At 41.7% G+C, this 22,932-nt stretch overlaps 1 protein-coding gene and 1 long non-coding RNA gene across 6 annotated transcripts in view; one reads left to right on the top strand and one right to left on the bottom strand.

Annotated features, from left to right (window-relative positions):
- FYN (FYN proto-oncogene, Src family tyrosine kinase) overlaps positions 1–22,932 on the bottom strand; it is a 212,087-nt gene that overhangs the window by 82,591 nt on the left and 106,564 nt on the right. The gene's annotated exons all lie outside the window — the stretch shown is intronic.
- LOC112448036 (uncharacterized) lies at positions 17,852–21,006 on the top strand. Its single transcript, XR_003036331.2, has 3 exons — positions 17,852–18,097; positions 19,051–19,138; positions 20,956–21,006. It is a non-coding gene; the product is annotated as an uncharacterized lncRNA (long non-coding RNA).

The following is a 22,932-nucleotide window of genomic DNA, read 5'->3' as shown; positions in this document are numbered from 1 at the left end:
CTCCCTTTACAGCAGTTCACGCTTGCTTACTTCTCTCTGGATCTTCCGCAGACAAGCATGAAATATTAAGAGCAAAAATGAAAGGAAATGTGAACTAGATTCATAGACATTTACAATTTCAAGGGTTAGGGGGTCTGTGGTTTGGTGCAAAGCTTGGGCCTCCTCAGCCTGCAGAGCTGCACTGTCCAATATGGTACCTGTAGCTGGTGCGAGCTGAGATGTGATGTAAGTGTAAAGCATATAACCAGATCTCAAAGACTTGGCATGAAGAAAAGGATGTAAAGTACCTCATTAACAAATTTTATATACATTGATTGCATGTTGAAATGGTAATATTTTAGATATGTTGTTTTAAATAAAATACATTATTAAAATTACTTTCATCTGTTTCTTTTTGCTTTTTTAATGCGGCTACTTGAAAAATTAAAATTATCTGTATGTTTGCATTTGCAGTTTCATTATATGTCTATCAGACAGTGCAGATTGGTACTCATAATCGAAAAAATTAACCCAAGTTGAAGATTTGATGTATCTGATCAAAAGTGGTGAACTATCTGCAGTGAAATATGTTCCCTAAGAGGTGAATAAGATGATTTGGTAGAAAGCAAACACTGGTACTGCTATCCTTTCTGGATTTACTGGTGACCTCCGGTAAGCCACTCACCCTCCTGGGCCTCGCTTCTACAATGCTTTGATCCAGAGAAGCTCGAAAATTCCCTCTAGCTTTCGCTTTTTTGAGTCTATGGCAAATTCCTAAGGACTAAGAACCAATGGGTGAAGGTGAACTTTAATTTTTAATATTTGAATTTGAATACTCTCTCAGTATCTGCAGCCCAAATGCTGCTTGCTCATCTCTTACATGTGATGATGTGCTTTGGATTAAGTCTTTTGGGAGCAACAGCTAAAACGCAATTGCAATAATATCATGTTTATGACATAGAGACTGGGCTACTCTAAAGAAAGGATGCTGCCATTTGTTCCGTGTATGCAAATAAGTGGGTTTTAGATGCTACGGTTACATGTCTAACATGGAAGAAAACTTAAAAGCTCCTTAATAATCCCATAAATCCTTATTAAGAGATAAAGCCAAAATGTTCTAAAATAGCCCGAAGGAAGGCAAACAGAACAAGTTATTCTTTTCGTTCAGGTTCTACCCTGTTTCTTTGTATTTTCAAAACATCTAATTATCTTCTGGAAGTTATTCTGCATCTCCCAGGCAAATTACACAGTTTTTATATGATTTCAGAGTTTTTCCTAAAATGGTAAAAAATTTCAATTTAGGGAACTCAATTACAACTAATAGGGTAAAATTTCAGCACAAGACAAATAGCATTCATGGTGCCATAAATATTTTAAATAAATGTATGCTTGAAATCTATGTGTAGAAATCAACTTGGAATTAAGAAAGCATACGGATAAATGCCTCTACCGTAGGGATGAAAATCTTGCTTATGATGAAGATCTCCAGAAATAGTGTATGATCTCCCCAGGAAAGAATCTCAAAATGTATATCCTCATTTCTGTGGAATTTCTCTGTTAGATCTAATTTAAATCTGAAATCTTTAATGTCTGACCGTGTAGCAATACCATGTTCAAATGTGACTTAATACACTTGTCCACTTTGAAGCTGTCCTGGCCTTTGTTTATGCGGCTCCAGATGCCTTCAATTGGGACTTTCTGTAACAGGACCATCTTATCACAAAACTGATAAGCCTCGCCTGTACTGGAGGTAAGCCAAGAAATGTGCATGCCTGCTGAGTCACTTAGGTCGTGTCCGACTCTATGTGACCCTAAGGACCATGGCCCACCAGGCTCCTCTGTCCATGGGATTCTCCAGGTGAGAATACCGGAGTGGGTTGCTGAAGCCAAGAAACAGCTGGTGAGAAAAGAAGTGTTAGGCTCCTCTCTTCTCTTATTCTCCTCTCCTCCCTTCTTCCCTTTCTTGATTAGTCTGTCCACATCATGCCAATACAATCCATGTGTTTTTTTTTTTTTTTTTTAAGTTGGAAATTTTCACTGAATTGCTGAGATAAATGGCTTGTCCTTTGGTCATTCCAACTCTGGGGGAACTTACTGCAAAAACCAAAAAAAGGGACTCCAACATCACAGAGCAACAAAAGAATACACTGGCCACCTTTGCTTTCGAAATTGGTGGAGCGGGAGTCTACCATGAATGAAAGAAAGTCTCGGTGAGTGTATTGTGCAAGATAACAAAATTTTACTTGAAAATGCAAAAAATGACCCTGCATTTCTTTCCTTTGCCCCTATCTACAGAACCACATTTGAAAAAACACGAAGAGAAGCAGATTAAAAAGAATAGCTTCTGGTTGGCTTTTCGTCAGCATTTTATACTTTTATTCCTTTGTTCTTTTCTTGTTCAACCTCATTCTCAATTATTGCACCGTTTTGGGGGCACTGGGGACAGGACGTCTGGGAAACACAGCATATATTAGTCCATCTGTTTTCTCTGTGAATTTTTTTCAGCATCTTTGCATGGCAACAGGAAGGATGTGGGCTCCCTTTCAGATTCAAATGAGGTTGATCAGCCCTCGGTCAGGTTGACAGCATCGTGCTTTTGTTATACAAGTTGGAGAAAGGCAGAACCACCTTCTCTAGGTTAGGGTAACCATTTCATCCTGGGGCTTACTCTCTATTTTTAACATTAGATCTCTAGCCCACTCCTCACTCGAAATAAAAACAAACATAAGCCCCAAACTGCTGACACAGTACAGCTGAAGTGCATTTTTCTATTGAGAGAATTATGATTTTTAGAGTTGAACAATTCTTCCAAGTGTGTTCGTAGGCATTTTAAATTGTAAAGGACAAATGTTCCAAAGTGGCAGCATCTCCTCCTTTCAAGTTATTTCTGAAGCTTGATGAATGTGGTAGGAAAAGCTTATCATGCCCCTTTCCCAAATACACATTCCTAGGCGTGCAAAACTAAGGGGTAATAAGAAGCAAACAATCAAACTCAGACTTTTGGCCTAATTCTTAAAACTGGATGTCTATTACTTATACTTCCACAAAAAGATCAAAGCAAAACTGTGAAACAGAATGTAGCATAGTGTTGGCCGAATATCTTATTATTGAATTTGGGAACTGTTATTAATTCTATTAGTCAAAACTCTGTGATCTTGGCAAGTTATTTATCCTTTCCAGAGTCTCAACACCACCCATCCATCCAATAAGTATGTCTTGACTGTCTACTAGGTGCCTGGACCTCACTGAACCCATCCAATAAGTATGTCTTGACTGTCTACTAGGTGCCTGGACCTCACTGAACTGAAAAGGCAAATAAGAGACAAGTGCTGAGACAAGGCTATTGTCTTAGCACTGGAGCAGCTTTTGATAAAACAAGTACACAAACAATTCTATGCAAGATAATGTCACTTGGAAGTTACACAGTGCTCACAGGAACTTATGTATGTGTGTTAATCGCTCAGTCGTGTCTAACTCTTTGTGATCCTGTGGACTGTAGCCTGCCAGGTTCCTCTGTCCATGGGATTCTCCAGGCACGAATACTGGAGTGGGTTGCCATTCCCTTCTCCAGGGGCTCTTCCTGACCCAGGGATTGAACTCCGGTCTCCAACACTGTAGGTAGACTCTTTAACATCTGAGCCACCAGGGAAGCAGAGGAAAAAAATTACTTTTTTTCTGGAGGAATCAGTCAAGGCTTTATTGGGAAAAGCATTTAAATTATCACTTGAGAAAGAATCAAGATTTGTAAATATAGAAATGGATTGGGACATTCCTGGCCTCGGACTTTTAGAGCAAAGATGGGCTTCAGGGAGTCAGAGGGGCATGAAAGACATTAGGGAAGAGTGATGGAGCCACTAGGTGGCGCAGGGTCTGAGGCATGGGGAGGTGGCTGCCATGAGCAGATCACCAGCCAAGGGAGAGGGACGGACTCAATCTGGACCATGAAAGACAAGCCCTGAAGAGCTCTGAGCTAGAGTGACTCGGTCTGATAGCTCTCTGCACGGTGGCTCAGTCCAGGGAGCTCCTGGAAGAGGGACACACAGCTAGGAAGAGGTTTCAGTGGTGTAGGCCATGTTAATGAATCTTGATCTTGATTTAGGAAGCTGGCGGTGAGGGAAGGATGGAGGGGTAGACAGAGCTGATAACTGTAGAATGGGATTGGGGAGTGTAGTTCATTTCTAACGTTCTAGTTGACACATTCTAGTATTTTACAGTTAAGCATAAGTGAGCAAAATTGTTAACCTGAATGCCAGCAAAAATAGCTTTGGGTGAAATTCAATCCTATTTCCATATGTGAAATCTCAATCTTGATTGATCTTATGAGAAAACTGGTTCTAGGGAAAAAGTGTCAAGGAGTGCTAGATGTAAAAAACAACAAAAGCCAATTGGGTAATCCTACTAAAGTGTTTCGGCATTTGGTCTGCTCTGACCCTTCACAAAGGATGATTTCAGAGGATGCATAGTCAGCCCTCTTTCTGTTTTGACAGGAATCAGAGAAATGTGGTTCTTTATGAATCTCAGTAATCTAACATCTAAAAGACCTTTCATAATCCTTGAGGAAAAAGATAGAAAAAATGTGGGCTGGGTATCGGGACAGCTAATGGCGTTGATCAAGGAGTCCACGTCTACCTAGAAGATGACCTCAGGGATATAACACAGGGCCTGAGATCTTTAACAACCTTGCCAACATCTTAGATGAAGATAGGGAAAATTTGCTTGATAAAATGTTCAGATGAAGTGAACTTGGGAGGGATAGAAATGCTGAAGGTGACAAGCTCAAGACACAAAAATACCTTGATGGGTTAGAGTAACTAATAGGCCAGAACTGAGATGATAAAAATTAGTGAAGGAAAAAATGTTGCATAGTGCAGGATGAGGGATATGGTTTAGCAGCAGCATGTGTGAAAAAGACTGAGGGGGTGGTGTGTGCTGAAAGTAATTTCAATTTGAGTCAATTGTTTGATATGCCTGCTTAAAAGCCAGTGTGACCTAATGAGGTATTTACTGAAAAATAGCATTAGATCTGGTAGCACTTAAGTTGAGGTTCCAAGAATATTTAGAAATGTGGGTGCTTTTGATATAAGTATGTTGGGTAATGTTGCTTCACCAACTTAGCTTGACTTAACCAAGGAGAGAGGTTTTGCTGGTTACCGTGGAGGTCCTCCCTTAGTGAGGCTGAGCTAAGGAGGTTAACAGACCACAATTAAGGGGCTGCTAAACCAGAGGCTGCTGTTACCCATTCTGAGCTAGTCTGAACTTGGAGTATTGAAACTGCAGTGATAATGAAATACTTGGTACCACAAGAGACCAAGTTAAAAGGGCAATATTGTCCCACTATTCCTTCTTAAATACGATGCTAAGCAAGGTTAAGATACTACCTGCACTGTCTGTCTGAAGGTGGGACTCGTCAACCTCCTGAATAGTCCTGGGCCCCAAGGGGAGTGTGCTTTCTTGGTGGTTGGAGTGGATGCTGCGGGCAAGCGGGTGGAGTGCTCATGACTTATAGCCAACTTCTGCAAGCACAATAGGGTACTGTTCCCACTGGGAGGAGATTTTCTGACACCTCTTACTACCTTCCCTCAGTGTATAAACTGTGGACTTGGACTTCCAAACCAACACTTACTTTATGTCAGTAAATGAAGGGCAAGTTTCCCCCTGTTCTCCATTGCTGTTGTTTAGTCCCTCAGTCGTGTCTGACTCTTTCGCGACCCTACGGACTGTAGCCCACCAAGCTCCTCTGTCCATGGGGGTTCTCCAGGCAAGAATACTGGACTGGGTTGCCATTTCCTTCTCCCTTAGAAAGGGAGACGAAGGGTTCTCCATTAGAAACACAGAAATCATACTGGCTAATTTCTAAACAAAGTTGGATTTTTTTTTTTAAACAGGAAATTTGCTCCTGTGTGTTATTCTCCTTCCTTATACAGTGTGGCCTTCAGAAAAGGACCACGTGGGCCTTGATTCTAAGTACACACTCTTGCATTAAGCACATGCCTGGAATAATATGCAAGAGCCATGGTCTCTCATCACAATGGCCTCCCTTGAGAGAGAGAGAGAGAAATCATTACATACTGTGGTCAGTGGGTTTTGACCTCCATGTAAGATGTTTTCTTGAGGGGCTTTCTTAAAAATTACCCAATAAAATACTCCTTAAAAACACATGTACACACATACCCATGTATATGTGTGTGTGTGAAATATGAAAATCTTTCAAGGCATGACTACATAGAATCCAGAACTTATCCATAAAACAGTAACTAAGATATTGAATGGATGGGGAATTATATGGGGAAAAACTAAAAAAAAAAAAAAAAATGAAAATTGCTTTGCTTAGAGAAGAAGACATTTTAAGCAATCTTTAAAAACCTGATGGGTGGTTATAAGAAGGAATATTTTCTTATGACTCATATTAATAATGAGAACTTCCCAAAGTTGGCAGAAGGTATCTTGACACTAGAGATTTCTAGAAGAATTTGGATAAAGATATTGGTTGAACTAGATGAACTTTAAGTCTCCTTCAAGGATAGCAGCTCTATGGTTTTATGATACTTTATCCCCTTGAAATATCCCAGTGTTGAAGCCATCAGCAGATGAATGCCTTGGGGGCAAGGCTTCTGAGAAGCTGGATTAACCTAGAAGCTTAAGGAAGGAATCTGTGTTCTGAGACAAAGAGGACAATGCCAGTGAAAAGTTCTTTAATACTCTTTCCAGGAAATGGATATCAGTTCAGTTCAGTTCAGTCGCTCAGTCGTGTCGGACTCTTCGCCGCCCCATGAATTGCAGCACGCCAGGCCTCCCTGTCCATCACCAACTCCTGGAGTTCACTCAGACTCACATCCATAGAGTAAGTGATGCCATCCAGCCATCTCATCCTCTGTCGTCCCCTTCTCCTCCTGCCCCCAATCCCTTCCAGCATCAGAGTCTTTTCCAATGAGTTAGCTCTTCACATGAGGTGGCCAAAGTACTGGAGTTTCAGCTTTAGCATCATTCCCTCCAAAGAAATCCCAGGGCTGATCTTCAGAATGGACTGGTTGGATCTCCTTGCAGTCCAAGGGACTCTCAAGAGTCTTTATATAACCATGTATAAAGCAAATCATCAGAATCAAAAGGCCAAAGTTATAAACACAGTGAGAGATTTTTAACAATACCTCTCTTAGTGATTGATTAAGTATATAAAATTTTTGAACTATATAATTAAATGGCATAATCTAATGGGTATATTTAGAACTCTATTTCCCCCAGTCCCATCAGAGAATATGCATTTTTAAAAAACATTTCATGGACTTTTTCAAAAAAACTGATCATATACTAGACTATGAACCAAGTCTCAAAAAATTTTGTGAAACTAGTATCATACTAACAACATTCTCTGACAACAAGAAAAATTTTTAAGTTAGATGCCAAAACAAGATGATTACTAAAAAGTCTCATTTGTTTGAAGATTAAAATGACACTGCTAATAATTCATGAATCAAAGAATAAACAAGTATGGTAATTATAACATTCTTAGAACTGAGTGATGATGAAAATATTCCATAATAAGACTTGTCAGATTCTAATAAAGTTTTCTTTAGAGGAAAATACTTAAATCTTATCCTAAAAAAGAAAAAAGATGGATAATTAATGAGTATCCAGCTCCAGAAGTAAGAAAGTCAGTAAAAGTAAATCCAAGGAAACTGGACAAAGGGAATAACAGAGGATAAAATTAATAAAATCAGAAAATATAGATACATTAGGAAGGATTAACAAAGGAAAAGATGTTTTTTTGAAAAATTAATAAAATAGACAAATCACCATGAAATAGGAATGAAAGAGAGAATGTAACTACAGGTTCAGCAGAGATTAAAAATAACAACATTCTATGAACAATTGCATGTCATTAAGAAGAAATAAAAAATTTCAGAGAAATTCTTTGACTCATCATTTAAAAATCTACACATCCCTCTGCCAAAGAAAACAAAGCCAAGAAACACTAGGTTCAGATGGTTTTACAGAAAAAAAAAAGGCAGGTTTCAAAGACAGAAACCAGAAAAGCACTAGTATACCCTTTGCATTTAAAGCAGACAAGGACAGTAGAAAAAAAGGAAAATTATAGGCCAATCTCATATATAAATACAAACAAAAAAACCCTAAAAAAATTTTTAACAAACTCAACCCAACAGTCTATAAAACATATCATGGCTATTGGATTTTTACCAATAATGCAAGGACGGTTTAACTTTAGAAAATTGACAACAGTGATTTCCCTGTTATCAGATTAAAAGAGAAAACCCTGAAAATCTTACCAATAGACACAGAAAAGCACTGAATAAAATCCAACAATTACTTGTGACTTAAAAAAAATAGCAACTGTTAACCAACTAGGATCAAAAGGGAACTTTCTTAACCTAATAAGAATTAACCAATTCCCAAGAGTAAGCATCATACTCAATGGTGAAACGTTAGCAGCCTGCCCTTCAAATCTGGAATAAACTAAGGATGTGTGTTTGCCCTCCTTCTTTTTAACACTGTGCTACAGGTCCCAACCAGAGTAGTAAGGGGGAAAAAAAAAAGATAAAAGATTGCAAAAAAAATTTTTTTATTTATGGATATGACTGGTTACACAGAAAATCTAAGAGAATTACAGGTCAATTATTAGAATTGATAAAAGGCTTTAGCATATTGCCACGTATTTGTCCAGTATGAAAAATGCTGTTCCTACGCACCAGCAACATACAAAGTAATGTTTAAAAAATAGAACACATCTTATTTTTTCTTGACCTTCTCCTCCTCCTCTTCAGCACTGGATGATTAAAAATAATTAAGAAAAACAAGTAACCTAATTATACTGCAAAACTCTGAGAGGCAGGGAATATGAGATCATGGAAGACACAGAGGATTCCTCTCTATTCTAGGGTTCCCATAGAAAAATACCACTGGAAAAAAGTGAGGTATTATAAGACGCGGTTACCTTGAACTGTGGTGAATCACACATATTACTGGAAAAGAAACACAAGCAGGAAGTTTCAGGTCTCTGTAAATCAAACTCTGTCTCAAAGAAAAAATAAAGCTGGCAACTTCTCTTCTATGCAGCTTATAATAAAGTCAGCAGGAACCAGCCCTCCAAACGGTGTCCCATATCAGGAAGGAGATCGGTGTCTTAAACACTGATCAAGAGGTAGGTTACAGAGAGGGGGTTAAAGTTCTTTAATGCTTGGCTCTTCATGTATGTGAAGATAATATTGAGGGTTACTTAAAAATTTTGTTGTTGCTGTAATTTCACTACAATCAAGCATGGGAGGACATTTAAATTCTAAGAACTACCTGATCCAACTGGGATCCCTAAACTCTTACTCTATATTCAGGTATATCTATCAGCATGGGGCTTGGTTAGCTCATGTTTTTACAGTCTTAGAGAAGTATGCTACAGCACATGTAATTCTCTTCCACTCAGGGCTTGATTAACTATTTTTGATGAAGTGACACTAAAAGTAAGATAAAACTTCATAAGGAACATTCTATATTCATTTGCATTTGTCTGCTCAACTCACTTAATGAAAACAGGTTATCTGAAAATATCACATTATGATGCTGTTTTTAAAAATATGTAACAACCGAATTTGCTGGAAACAACCAAAATGAGCAAAAATAGGAGACTGGTTTCCTATTTGATCAATTAAATTATGGTACATTCCTACAGTGGAATAGGATACATCACTGGAATCATATTGAAAAATACTGAACTAGAAAAATATTCATGGTTTATTGTCAAGTTAAAAAATAAGATAAAAATTATTTTAAAAAATAAATTATTTTTAATAATTTCCAAATTTGTATAAGGAAGGGGCATTGAACAACATATGAACAATGTGCATGACTTGTCTCTGTGTGATGGAATAAAAGGTGACTTTTGTCCTTTGTAATTTATTTCCTAAGTCCTCTATATCAGGGGTGTGTATGAATGGATATTATTTTAAAAAATTTCATCACAATGAAGCTACATAGACTTCATAAAGGTCTAAACACAAACTAAGTCCAGTTCCATGGCAGCTAAAATAGCCACGAAGAAGAGTGTCCTACTGACAGCTCTACTAGAGATGACTCCTGCTCTGCCACTGGAGAGGTGGTATTTGGCCCAGGAGACTCTGGGAGATTTTGATGCCCATCCCAAGGAGGCATTTCCTTCCCTTAGCTTACTCTCACACCATCAGCAGGGGACAGTGAAGAACCCAGCCCAGCATCTGGGGCATCAGGGCACTAATGAGAATTCTGGGCATGAAGAAAATTCCACTTACTGCCTCTGTGTCACTCCCTTGCTCAGCAACTTACCCAGCCTGGCTTCCAAGCCTTCCACACCAGGGGCCCTGCCCCTCTTCCAGCATCTCCCACTGGCCCAACATGAGCTACACCCATGATGGTACACATCTCCACACAACTGCCCGTGCAGTTTCTGCATCTCCAAGAGCCAGGCCTTGGCCCATCTTCCCCCTTCAAGGAGCCTTCCTCAGCTCCTCAGGCTACACTGGTCTCCAAGTCTCTCCCTTCCGTGGCTTGTCCCCAGCATCCAGCAGGTGGGATATTCACCTTGTTTCACTATTTCCTATGCATGGCAGGCTGTCTTAAGGGATAGGGCCAAATCCTATATTTCTCTGATTCTCTCAATTCTTCCATCACCTTCTCCTAGTTCCTACTAGAGGGCTGCAATACGGTAGGTTCTTAAAACCAGGAGACAGACTTTTAAGGTGAAGTGGCTTTCCTAGCCCTTTTTCTGACAACAGCCGATGAGCAACGTCTTTCTTCCAGTTTGTTTCCTGGCCTCCTTCCCTCTTTCCCTCCTTCTCGCTCGCCCCATATTATATTTTCCTTGCTCACTCTTCACAGTCTATATCTCTATGGTTTCCTTTAGCATCTTCAGCTCTTATTTAGCTGCACTAAGGGTGGCAATTCAGAATGCAGGTGATCCCATTCTCTCGCCCTGGCAGCCAGGTATTCCGAGTCTGCTGTATCCTCCGTGTCCCATCCCACTGAGGACCGCTAACCTCATTCCCTCCTCCCTCGCTCTTCTTCTTGCTCTTCAGGACTCTGGTGGGTTGCACCATCCATTCATTCATTTATTCACTCACACATCCAACACCTAGTTACTTAATGCCCTCTGTGTGCTGGCACTGTCACTTAAACTCATAGTTGCAGGTCTTCTTTCCTCAACTGGAAATCCCCTGATAGCAAGGGCTGTCTGCTACAGTTATTTAAATGTCACCAGAGAACTTAGCGGTGCGCTCATAAAGTGCTTGAAAAATATGTAACTGATTGACTGAAGCTAGAAAGAGAAAACAAAGCAAAAGACTTCAATTTTCATTCTACTCCCCTCCCCTTTGTGTATGACTAGCAAGACAGCATAGAGACAAAGACCCACAAGATAGCATAGAGACCCACTCCCACAGGGTGAGCGTAGCTGTCATTTCAATCTGAGTTTCTGCCCAGGCCAAATGAAATGGTGATGTATGTGAAAGCACTCTAAGCTGCAGAATATTTTACAAATATGAAGCATAAGCATCATCTTCATGATCATGCATTATCCATACCTCGGTGTGGAAAGTTTGATTTCAAACAATAAGCAACCAAGTCACCCCATCTTGCACGAGCCTACAACCAGCAGCAAAACACACAGCTTGGAAAAAAAGAGCTGACAGGCTGACAAAACCCAAATGGAAAATAAAAATGAGCAAGAACAGCCACATACCAAAGAGAGCAAGCCCGTACTGCTTGGAGGAAGAAATCGTCTAATTGCCTCCACACTCCTGCTTGCTTCCATCTGCTTGCATTTAAGGAAGCCCAACTCCTGGGCCCCTCGCAGCTTTGGGGAAGAAAGGAAATGTGTCCCAAGTGCTTGGATGGCTGTAGCAGGCAGGAACCAGCAAGGATGGAAGGTCCACAAGCAAGTTTAGACTGCAAATTGCGCAACAGATTTAATGTCTGTTATGCACAACTGAGCAAACTCTCGTTCCCGGTTGTAAGACCACATGAAATAATAATGGCAATCATTCTCAGGAGGAAGGCAGTAGTGCAGGCAGGAACACTGCAGTGGTCTCCCCATCCCTAGCCTAGGAGCCCCCCTCCACTCCTCACCCCCGCCAAGGAGTCGCAAAGGATCCAGGCTGCAATTAGGCTTTCTGTGGGGAAGTGACTGGAAGTCAAGCACCCACCTCCTTGGTGTGGTATAACTAACATCCCGTGGGGGTCACCCTTGGCAAAGCTACCAAGCTGTAATCTTTGTTTTCAGAAACGCCAAGCTTTGATTCCAGACTCACTTTGATCATTTCTCCGCTGCCCTCCCTACCTGATCCCACAGCCTCCAGTCTGCTGCCAGCCGTTACCCTTTCTGGGCTCCATGTTCAGGACTATCCTGCACCCCACAGTGTGATGGAGCACCCCAAGGGGCAGTTAGATAGTACCCACACTTGCAGCATCCTGGAGAACAGGCAGTCCATTTTTAGATGATGAAAGCATGGATGGGAAGAGACACAATGTATTTGGACCAGCAGGGAGCAGCAGGGATGTGAGCCCTCATCTCGTATTCACAATAAATCATACAGATGAGAGCAAAGGGAAACCAGTGCTCAGTGGGCCCAAGGCCATGCTGGTGACTTCACATACACATGTGCGCTCAGTCACTAAGTCGTGTCTGACTCTTTTGAGACCTCATGGACTGCAGCCTGCCAGTCTCCACTGTCCATGGAATTCTCCAGGCAACAATACTGGAGTGGGTTACCATTTCCTTCTCCAGGGGATTTTCCTGACCCAGAGATCAAACCGCATCTCCTGTATCTCCTACAGTGGCAGGCAGATTCTTTATCACTGAGCCACCTGGGAAGCCCTTTCACATACCTGTATCTGAGTTCAAACCTTACAATAGTCCTATGAGCTGAGCTCAGAGGAGTTAAGCAACTTTCTCCAAGTCTCACAGCCAGTAATGGTGGAAGCTGGGATTCACGTCCAGGTCTAATTACAAACCTTGCTCTTCCTTGTAGACTGTACTGTCTGGACACCTCAGGATGAAGGACACTGATGGAGTACTGAACACAAGAGACAGTTACCTCTTGAGGGCTTTTGATTCTACTCAGAGTATAATCAAAAGAGAATGGTATGATGGTACAAACATCAGTGAGTCATATGGACCCCAAGATTCAATTGGAATTTTGGAAATCAGTGAACTAGAAATTTCTTGGTTCCCTGATGTGATCATAGTTTTGCAGTGTGTGAGGATTCTGGGTACGTAGCTTTTGTATAACTAAGCAGCTCCTTCATCCACAGCAGGCTAAAGCTAGAAGGGCAGAGCTCTCCCTGGGCTCGGAGCACTTGGCCTTGAGTGCTACCGGGCAGGCTGGGTAATGCGAATGGCAGCCAAGCCTTGGCTGCTGGGACCCACAGTGCCCCCTGGAGGAATGGAAGAGGGCTGCTGGCTGTACTCGCAGGGTCTCTGTACCTTCAGCAGTTTCTGGCCAGCTCCCCAATCAAAGCAGGGCCTGTACCACACAATGGAGTGGTGTGGGTGGCTGTGTTTGTGAAGTAGTGTAAAAAAGTTATGTCCTTCTGTGCTAAGGAAGCACTTCAATATGCAGGATGTATGTTACTATGTAAAATGTTGCTTTGGGTAAATGACTGAATCCCACCTAAGTGACCAGAACTGGAGAACTGTCTATCGTCATGTCCCTCGCACAGTTAAGGCATCTAGTTTTCTAAGTTCTCTAAGACCTCACCAGGGAACGTTGATAAGGTCATTTCCAGGTAATTTCTATCACTGGCTTGCTATTTTTAAGATTAAAATTCAAGGAAGTTTCCAATATGTGTCTTTTGAACAGATATCCATAGAATGGGTATCTGAAACTAGCTTGTTTATGTCCTGCTTGATGAGAAAGACAAAGTCTGCTTCTGCTGAAATTCCCTTCCATCAATATTTTATCGTGAAAAACTTCAAACACAAAGTTTAAATAATTTTACACTGAATGCCCAAACACCATCTAGCTTCTGATATTAACATTAAATGGTATTTGCTTTATTATACAGTTGTACATCTGTCCATATGTGAAACCTGGACCTACTTATTTTTTATGGTCCTTATTCTTCTACGGTGTAGCTTAGGGGGAAAAGCAGACTTCTCAGATGCCTCTGGGAGTGAACCCTACTTGAGTGCTTACTAGTTGAGAGCCTGGGCAAGCATGTGATTTTTGAGAGCTTCAATTTCCAAGGTTATAAAATGCAGGTAACGATGCCTGGGACTGCTGTGAGGAGTAGATGCAGAAAAGTGGGGGAAACACTTGCAAGGACATGTAACCAACTTTTAGTTCACAGATTACACTCTTTTTCTTATCTAGGAAATAAAATTGAATTAGTCAGAAAGTAAGAATAATCCAGGCACAGAAGAACAAGAATAGCAGAACGTGGATAATCACTGGAGCTGGGTGATCATGGGGGTCCATTATGTGACACCGTCTACTTTCTGTAAATTTGAAGCTGTCCGTCATAAAACAATAAAAAACAAACTAGTTCCTGGGTTTTGTCAAGAATTAAAAAAAAAGAATCCTATATTTGAAAAAAATTAGTAAGAAATCTCTGAGGAAGTAATAAAGTAAGAAGCAATGACTGGGGTTTTCAGGGTAGGGTCAGGGAAGCCCTGTGCGCTCATTCCCACACTTACACTCATGGGGTGGGGGTGGGGAGGAGGAAGGATGGACTTGGCACTTTGTACACGCTCCCCAGGTGACTGGTTCACTACTGGGTGAGAACCTTTGTATCAGAAGAAACGTGTGAAACCACACTTTCCAGCATATTAACTGCAAGAATAAATACTTTGCATAATGCAAAGCTTGTGCCTCCAGCTAATTTACAAGCAGATGACAGCATGTGGAACCCCTGATTTAGCGGAGTAAAAATGGTTTGTAACCAAATCACCCCCCTCTGTAAGTCAGGGGTGGGTTAACGAAGGACCCAATTAGACTGCATTCTCTCACATCATTTATCAACTGTCTAAACTTGTAGAGCGAAGGGGTGCCTCAGTGGTTTTCAGACCTGAGAAATGTGGAGGAAAAAATAGCCCATGAACAATGTTTAACAGAGAAGTGAAAGGAAAAGCTTCACTTCTTTCCTTTAAGACAAAAGAGTCACCCTTCTGTTTCGGCCCCTTAATTCCTTCCCTTTCCTGCTGGGGCTCATTCTCTCTTGTTCTCCTTGGCTGGCTGCGGGCAGCCAGGAGGGGGCTGTGATGGGACCTCTGCGTGAGGCAGTGCAGGCTTCCAGCAGCCCTCCGTGGGGGCGGAAGCGGGCTCTGTGGGCGAGATGGCGGGGGAGCAGCTGTACTGGGCTGGCCAAGGCTAGAGACCCAGGGGAACCACACAGTGGCTGCCTCTCTGTGGTACTCCGCAATGAGGGTAGAGAAGAAGAGAACGCTAGTAGCAGAGGGAAATTACACCCACCCACACCGCCACCCCCCCCCCCGCCCCAGCTCCCCACACTCCCTCAGAGGATCCAGCTGGACTTTTATACCCATATGTAACTAACTGAATCCTGTCCCTTCAAAATTCACATGTTGAAGTCCTAATCTCCAACATGTCTGTACTTGGAGATGAAGCTTATACAGAAGTTGTTGCTGTTCAGTTGCTCAGTTGTGTCCAACTCTTTGTGACTCCACGGACTGCAGCACGCCAGGCTTCCCTGTCCTTCAAATCTCCCAGAGTTTGCTCAAACTCATGTCCATTGAGTCGATGATGCCATGCAACCATCTCATGCTCTGTCTCCCCTTTCTCTTCTTGCCTTCAATCTTGCCCAGCATTAGGGTCTTTTCATTAAGGTTAAATGAGGTCATAAAGGTAAGGCCCTAGTCCAGTGGAACTGGTGTCCTTATAAGAGGAAGACACATGAAAGATGTGTGTGCATAGAGAAGAAGATGGCCATCTGCAGGCCTTGTGAAAAAGAAGAGAAGGCTCACCAGGGAAAAAACTCTCTGAGCACCTGTGATGAGAAAGACAAGGCTGGACAAGGAGGTGAATTTTCCAGTCTGAGGGACAAGGAGGAAGTGGCATTTAAGATGAGCCTTGCATAGATGCAAAACTATTATTACATTTAGAATGGATACACTACAGGGTTCCACTGTATAGCACAAGGAACTATTCTCAGTCTCCTGGGATAAATCATAATGGAAAGGAATATTAAAAAAAGAATATACATATGTGTATAACTGAGTTACTCTGCTGTACAGCAGAGATGGCACAACATTCAGTAAATCAACTATACTTCAATTAAAAAAAAAAAAAAAGATGAGCTTTGCAGCAGATTGGATTTAGATTTAAGAGGTGGGCAGAGGGCACTCCAAGAAGAGAGTGAGTGCCTGAGACCCACTGAGGGCACAGAGATGGTTTGGTTTTGCTATGAGATGAAGAGATGTGGTAGAAAGGTGAGACAGGGAGATGGTAAAAGGCCATGAACGCCAGGCTAGTGTTAAAGTCTTTATCAGACGGTAAGGCGAGTCCTAAAAAGTTGTTAAACAAGAAAATGATCAAACTGATATGCAGGTTCACAAGGGGAAGTAAAGAGACCTGACAGAGAGTAAGCATGTATTAGCGCCAGGCATCGCGTTAGCATCATGCTTCTTATCTGCTTTCATCTTTAACTGCCATTTCAGAAATGAGAAAGTGGGGTTCTCAGAGGTGGAGTGACTTGCCCAAGACTCTACAGCTGGTCAGCAGTGGAGTGATTAGATTTAATCACAAGCCGAGGAGATTTTAAACCCCATCCTGCCATTTTAAACCCCAGGCCCAGCTTCCATGGCATCATCTACTTTCTTTCCAACCAGAATGGTTATTTAATGGAACAGGGGTGGAGTGCACATTGCTTTTAGGCTTGGGAAGCAGGCAGACTAACAGCAAAAAAATTCCAACACACACGGCACCTCTAGAAATACTGCCTTCTGAGCAAAGAAGTATGTGAGCGGAATCTTCTCCTTCCATATTATACCAGGGTAAAAGGTCAGGTCACAGATTTCCCTATTATGCTCTGCAGCATCAAAGTAATCAGTGGTGGTAACTGGGACATAAGCTGCAAAAGGGACTTTCTAGGTGGCGCTAGTGGTAAAGAACCCATCTGCCAATGCAGAAGACATAAGAGATGAGGGTTCAATCCCTGGGTAGGGAAGATCCCCTGGAGAAGGGCATGGCAACCCACTCCAGTATTCTTGCCTGGAGAATCCCACGGACAAAGGAGCCTGATCATAGGGTTGCAAAAGAGTTGGACATGACTGAAGCGGCTTTACGCATGCACGTAAGCTGCAAAAATGTGCAGGGAGAACAGTTGCTCTGGGTAAGTAGGCGCCTCAGCACTGGCTGTATATTTTTCAATGCAGTGTCAACAGCTACTCTCAAATACTTTCTGACCCCCAAATCCTGAAAAAGTATTCAATATCTAGGAAAATACAATGCTGTTTTCTCTGTTTACACTAATAAAAGACTCAGTAAGGAATGCCATGATCAATCGGCTTTTGGCCCAGTTGCTCTTCCAAAACCTCAGATACATTTACGAATGAGAGAGAGTAAAAATTAGGTTAGAAAGAAGAGTGAATGTTCCCAAAATATAAAAAATCAAATCACACCATGACATGTACCAGCAGGAACTACTCACATATTCTTAATGTGCTCTCCTTTAAGAGCAATTTTTTTTTTCAGTCTTTTAGAAATAATACTTGGAGAAGTAACTTGGGTGCTGTTTTGAAAATTATATACTGGCATTATTATCCTCCCTAGGATACTACTGTGTCTTAACAGTTTGTCAGAGGAAAGGCTAAACTTGGAAGTATCAATTCAACTCAGCACACCCACTGTGCCTACTATGTGTCAGCCATGTGACTTGGGCTGGGACAACACAGATCAGGATAAACAAACTGAATCACATCAAAGGCTGCTGAATCACCTTAAAAGACAAATGATGTCATAAAGACCTTGTTTTACTTTAGAACCAAATTTTGAGAGCCATTCCTTTGCAAAACAGGCACAATATTCTTTACTTCTTTACTCAAGCCTCAGGACTCATGTTCTCTGGCCTCTCTGTGAATCCTTCCCACACTGTCTACCAACTTCCATCTTCAAGAAGGCAATGGGTAGGACTGGGAATGTGTGTATATGTTTGTTGGGGGTCTCCTTCTCTCTTTTTGCTCTACAGATACATTCATTACACTTTACTCTGCGTCGTAATTGTTGGATATTCAGTTCAGTCGCTCAGTCGTGTCCGATTCTTTGCAACCCCATGGACTGCAGCTTGCCAGGCTTCCCTGTCCATTACCAACTCCTGCAGCTTGCTTAAACTCATGTCCATCAAGTTGGTGATGCCAGATATTGGATATTGATCTCATCCATAACACAAAATGCTTCAGGACATGTGCTGTGTCTCTGTTTCCCCAGGGCAGGAACAACACTTGGCACTGACCTTTAAATGTTGACTGAGTGGATGAATGACTGTTTCAACTGTGAGCTTTATCTTCAGACCCCAGAGCATGTGACAGTCAAAATATTCTCCATGGTGAGATTCAAAAATTTCAATGTATGCATGTATTTTAGGATAGTAAGTTTGGCCACCTGATGTGAAGAGCCGACTCATTGGAAAAGACCCTAATGCCGGGAAAGACTGAGGGCAGGAGGAGAAAGGGGTGACAGAGGATAAGATAGTTGGATGGCATCATCAACTCAATGGACATGAATTTGAACAAGCTCTGGGAGATAGTGAAGAACAGGGAAGCCTGGTGTGCTGCAGTCCATCGGCTTGCAGAGTCAGATAGGACTGAGCGACTGAACAACAACAAAGTTCAATGAGGTATACTTTTCATAGAGTAAATTTCTCCCTTAATTTTCACAACAAATGCAGCTGAGGAAGAGCAGATGGTCCTTGTACACTTGCCTGGGTCATGTCCTCAGGGGCTCTGACAGCAAGGCCTGGACACCAGGATTTTTAACAGCTTCTCAGGTGGTTCTGATAAAAACCCCAGGTCAAGAAACCCTTCCGTAGATGATGGTCTGCCATTGCAATCTACATTTCCTTTCTTTTTCTCATATCCAGGCCCATCCATCACTCTCAGTCTACTATTAATATTGAAGATGAAACGAAAACATTTCTACTCAGCACCATACTTGGAAGCAAAATCTAGGTACTCAGCTTCTTGGCTAGGGTCAACTATAATTTCTGGTTATTTAGCAGAAATGTAGCTACTAAATGACATTCTGAAATGAACATGAGCTATCCACTCAAACACATAGAAATACTTTCAAATCAGAGGGAATAAGAGGACTGTGATTTGGGAGTCAAAGTGAGCATCACTACAGGAGAGTAGTCGAATGAGAAGAAACAGCCCTTGCAACTTATTGTTCTGATTCTAAATGCAACCTTACACCTAAAGTGTTTTAAATGACAGATTTCAGGGGGTCTGTGAATAAGAAAAATGGACACCAGGCCAAAATCTAAAGAAGACAGCATGCAGGAGATCAGGGGAAATGCACTTATCTGGTTTTATGGGGCCATTCTTCAATTAGTGGACAAGGCCACAGGAAAACATATTATTTTCTCTATTCTTAACTGAGAATTTTGGAAGATGTGGAGGGCTGGCTTCTAATTAAGAACAGGGGAAAATCATTTTCCTGGGGGAAAAAAGGGAAAATGTTAGTTTCTCAGTTGTGTCCAACTCTGTGAGACCCCGTGGACTATAGCCTGCTAGGCAACTCTGTCCATGGAATTCTCCAGGCAAGAAATACTGGAGTGGATAGCCATTCCCTTCTCCAGTGGATCTTCCTGACCCAGGGATCAAACCTGGATCTCCTGCGTTATGATTTAAATTTTTACAAATCAGGATTTCTATTTGGGGGAAGTCCATCACAACAAACTCCAGGAGCCTGTCACCATTCTTCTGACATTTCTGTTTCTGGGATGTATTACAGGCTAATACTTCAAGTAATGGGGTCAATGGCCAGAGACTTGACATTGAGTGGAAATGGAATCTGATTTTTACTAATGTTTCACCGCAAATAATGCTCTCAGTGTCTTTGTAAATAATGCTCAAAATGGGACTGACATATTGGGGAAATATTTGATTAGTTCAAAAAGAAAATAAGCCATCATGAATTAACATAGGTATCTCACTATAAAAACAGATAAAAAATGTGTAATGCTTTTTTGGTCTGCTGAGGTTGTGAGGAGCCTACTAGGTAGCAAGTATTTTAAGAATCATTCATTGATTAGAATGGGTCTTTAAGAAAGGATGCATTGAAAAAAATCTCCCTGGCTTTGCAAAATTCCACTGAGGTATTCCTAAAAAAAAGGAAATCATGGAAACTGCTGTGGAGAAATTTGGAAGAATGCTTCACAGGCTAATTATCACAGGCTATCATTTACAAGGCAGAGTGTGCTGGTCTCACCAGCCGCCAGGACTGGTGGAAAACTGCTGAGCTTGTGGGTATGGCCAACCCAAGCATCCCCTGTAATTAGAGTTAGCTGGGGAAAAAGTGACACAAAGAGGACAGAAATATGTGGCCTCAGATTAGGGGGAGAAGAAAAAAGCTGCTGAAGTTTTTCTTAAGAGACTTAAAGAATCTAGCTAGGTATGACCTTGGGCCACCACACTGCCGTGCTGCCCTATACTGGGAGCCACTAGCCATGCGGGATACTTGAAATATGGCTAAATTGAGATGTACTGTTTAAAGTGTAAAGTACACACTGAGATCTCAAAGACTTGCTACAAGAATTCCAGTTATTTTGAACATTGATTACATGGCGATATGTTAATATTTCAGATATCTATTAGGTTAAAGTACACTATCAAAATTAATTCCACCTGTTTCTTCTTACTTTCTTTCAACATGGCTACTGGAAAATTATAATTACACATGCTCCTTGTCTTCTATTTCTGTGTCTGAACAACACCGACTTGGACTTTCATTTCTTCACCTGTTAAACATTATTGGCGGTGGTAAGCTGGGTTATGGAGGGTTTGGATGGAAATAAACATTGCTGACAATAAGATGACACATGGGGTGAAGCATTACTTGACTGAAATTTTTAGCTTTAGGAAACCTGAGTCACAATCACAAAAGACCCAGGCTAATTTGGTTTGACCTGGACAGGACTCAACCTCTCTGTGCCTCAGGTTACTAATCTGGTAAAATGAGAGGGAAGAAATAAGCTCCTGCATGAGGAAGTAAGACCAGAGAAGGTCTTTACCTGCAATCATTCCCCTTCGCTCCCAACTCAGGAGTCATTCTGCTAGGAACAATTAGAATTAATCTAAGAGGTCTTTATCCTCAGCAGCACTACAACAACCGAGGCCCATCCTGAGAAGTGCTGCTGTTTGTCTGTCAGTTCTGCTTCAGTTCTTCTCATAGGAACAAGTGTGCAGGTTGTTCTGACTCCTTAACACAGTTAAATAAACACGAGAACAAGGAGTACATGATGGGTGAAACAGACAGACTTCATTGCCCTGCAAGGACTCAGAGAACATTTTGGAAAAAAAAAAAATTCTACAGATGATATTCAGAGGGAAGTGTATTTGCTTTCCTTCAAAGCTACAAATGAAACATCTATGATTGTGCTATTAACCTGCTAGTTAAGAAATCCCATTTTTGTTCAGGGTGTCTGTGTTTATGTCTGAGGAGTTGCTGGCTTGCTGTGTGTATACACGTGGAGAACTGATCCCCAGAAACTGAACAGCCTGATCTCCCCTGTCCTGGTCCAGGGAAGCCAGCCAGCGGTCCTGCCTATTAGGGGGCACCTGTCCCTTCCCCAATCCCCACCCCATATCTGTTCTAGCTTTCTGAAACCATCTGTGTGAAAGTGCAGTTCAATAATGAACTGTGTTGATTCAGTAAAAAAGAAAATCCTATAAAATGAAGGTTTTATAATGTATCAATTAAAGAAAACTTCCCTGAAGACTGATTTTCCCTCTTCAAAAATCAAACACTCCCCCCAATCAAAAAAGCATCCCATCTCAAGAACAGTAATACCCACTTTAAAAAGGGTGTTAAAAACAGACAAACCATGAATTCTATTTCTAAGCAAAGCCAAGCTGAGTCAAGACAGTTTCAGCCAGCAGCCATGCTGGTGGGGAAAACTGACGACTTGGCTGAAAAAGTATCAGAATATATAAATTAGTTGCCAATATTAAAAAGTTGGAATGGTTAACACACAGATGGAGATCTCTGGTGGTACTGAGCCACATCTGTCAGAAACCCAGTGGCACCTGGCCCTTTTAGGGTGGCATGCGTTTCTCCTGCACCTCCCTCACTGACCTTCCCTGTTCACGGATCCACCAGTCAGGCAGGCATTCATCTAAGGCAAGAACTGCAGGGTGGGAGACACAGCCAGGGTTGGGGGTTGGAGGGAACACGAATGAGTGGGAAACTCTGACAAATCTGCTTGATCTTGGCTCCACTGCAGGAGCTGGGTGACCCTGAGCAAGTCACTTTGCTTGCTAGTCTGAGCTGTTGTGAGGGGGAAAATAGTGAAAGGAGTTCTATAGGTAAGGAGTGTGTGTGGTCCTGGTGTGCAGTAAATGCTCTGCTCAAGTTACTCCCTATTCTGAAGGTGAGAAAGGAAAATGTTTAGCATAATCTATTATCACAGCAAAATCGAGCTGACTACCAAGGAAGTGGCTTAAAAGTCATCACTGAAAAATATGAAGGCCCAGATCATTCACTATAAATAACTGAGGAAGTGAAAGCAAAGGATAAAAATTATCAGACACTATCCAAGTGTGATAATTGATGCAAGCTAGGATTATTCATTGATACTCAAATCTCTGGATGAAAGGTAGGTGGGGGACAGGATGCTGACAAAGGACCCAGGTACCAGCCCACAGATGCCTTACTGACTCTAAGTGCTTCTGGATCTTGGTGAGGTCTGGTTACCACCTGATCTATGAGATCAGACTGAGCACTGTGGATGATGGACAGGATG

The sequence above is a fragment of the Bos taurus genome, chromosome 9 (assembly GCF_002263795.3).
Source record: "Bos taurus isolate L1 Dominette 01449 registration number 42190680 breed Hereford chromosome 9, ARS-UCD2.0, whole genome shotgun sequence".
Classification (NCBI taxonomy): Eukaryota; Metazoa; Chordata; class Mammalia; order Artiodactyla; family Bovidae; genus Bos; species Bos taurus.
The sequence above is the reverse complement of the archived record's forward strand: the minus strand, read 5'-3'. Positions and strand labels throughout refer to the sequence as shown.